The following is a 2,152-nucleotide window of genomic DNA, read 5'->3' as shown; positions in this document are numbered from 1 at the left end:
GGCTAGGGTTACACAAGGTCGGTTACAAAGGAGGACATATACATATACGTATTGCCTAGCTTGCCTTCCATGCCAAGTAGAGTCCCATCGAACACGGGACGAAGTCTTCAATCTCGTATCTTCATAGTCCAGCAGTCCGGCCAAAGGATATAGTCCGGCTGTCCGGAGACCCCCTAATCCAGGACTCCCTCAGCAGCCCCTGAACCAGGCTTCAATGACGATGAGTCCGGCGCGTAGTGTTGTCTTCGGCATTGCAAGGCGGGTTCCTCCTCCGAATACACCATGGAAGAGTTTGAATACAAGGACAGTGTTCGACCCTGCAAAATATCCACATACCACTGTAGAGAGAATAATATTTCCACAAATCTAATCTGCTGACACGTGTTGACAGTATGACATGACGCCATGGCCCTGTTATTATTCGAACCGTTTTTCTCAACCAGCTCCGCACATATCGCGAGGCAGTTTTCTTGACATGTCTTGTCAAAGCAGAGATCGTGTCCCCCTTATCACGGGATTCTCATCAATACAAACGTGGGTAACCCAATCGTGTCTGTTGGTATGACTCCTAGATCTTAGGCAAGTCCCAAACGGCCACGAGGAGGACGCCTGATATTCACCCTCTTTATAAAGGGGACAAGGCCTTTTCTTTTTTCCCTCCCGCGCTCAATCGAATCCTTCCCCCACCTCGAGTTCTAACACCCAAAGCTCAGGTCAGGTGCTTCGGACCTTCAACTATGTCTGGATCCAACCTTCAAGGTCGGTGGATGCCTTCCTCCGTCACAGAGGAGGACATCAAGAAGTTGAGAGAGGCCAGATATCTGACCACCAAAATTTCGCATAGGCTGCCCGCCCGAGGGCAGGTCGTCCCTACTCCCGAACCCAACGAGAGCGTTGTGTTCGTCTCCCACTTCCTCCGAGGACTAGGCCTCACTCTAGATTCCTTTGTTAGGGGTCTTATGTTCTATTACGGGCTGGAATTTCACGATCTGGCCCCGGATTCCCTTCCTCACATCTCGTCATTTATTGTCGTATGTGAGGCCTTCCTCCGCATTACCCCTCACTTCGGCCTGTGGCTCAAGACCTTTGATGTGAAGCTAAAGATGATCGAGGGGCAGCACGCAGCGTGCGGAGGTGCTTTAATAAGCAAAATCACTGACGCTCAATGGCCAGAGGGTTCCTACCCAGGGGTGTCCGGATTGTGGCAGCGGGAGTGGTTTTACGTCACAGCTCCCCAAAGTGCCAAGTGGGTAGCTGCCCCCACCTTTCGCTCGGGCCCCCAACCACAACTGATGTCATGGATCAGCAGGGGGCTGAGCTGGGGTCTAGCAAAGGACGTGCCAATACTACAGAGCCGCATCCGAGATCTCTTTGAGAGAGATTTCAGTCTGGTTATGGTAATGCAAGTTATGCTAGTTCGTCGAATCCAGCCTTGCAAACGTCGGCCCCTCCGCATGTGGGAATTCAACCCGGAAGGACCATGAGCTATTCAGCATTTCCTCGGCATAACGCTCGAAGAGATGTACAAATCGTTCTTCGGACCCCAAATAGAGTGTCCGGACACCACCGAGGACGTGGGTCTGAGCTGGAACCGCCCCGCTGCCCTAGTAAGTAATCCCATGCCGAACCTGCTGTCCTTTTATTCATCATGGCATCATTCTAAAGAGCCGCTCTTTGACCAGGACTGGATAACAAAGGCGATGATGATCAGGTGTTCGGCCCTCCTTCCTGAGGGCTTGGACAATCCGGTACTGGACAAGATGCTCGAGCCGACGCCGTATCCAGTGCCCTCAAAGGAAGATGATGGGGGGAATAGAGAGGGCGAAAGCGGGCCTCACTCGCTATTTATTCCAGCCGGGGGAATGAGCGCCTCCGCGAGGGAGGACAACCAAAGGGAAGAGTCTGACATTCTCGCTCCCCGGGGAAGGAAGAGGACTACCTCTGAAGATCTGGAAACTAAGGTTTCCAAACGGGAGAAGAAATCTTCATCAGAGGGTCCTGCCTCGGAGGGTATTCTTGCCGCACAATATCCGCGCGGGGATCAGCCCTCTACCGAGCTGTAAGTAGTCAAAAAGTACTTAATAGTGGAAACATCCTACCTTACTTCCGAAGACAATAACCAATGTTTATAAATTGTAGTCCGGATCGTAGC

Source organism: Triticum dicoccoides, chromosome 3A, assembly GCF_002162155.2.
Source record: "Triticum dicoccoides isolate Atlit2015 ecotype Zavitan chromosome 3A, WEW_v2.0, whole genome shotgun sequence".
NCBI lineage: Eukaryota > Viridiplantae > Streptophyta > Magnoliopsida > Poales > Poaceae > Triticum > Triticum dicoccoides.
Note: the sequence above shows the minus strand (reverse complement) of the source record.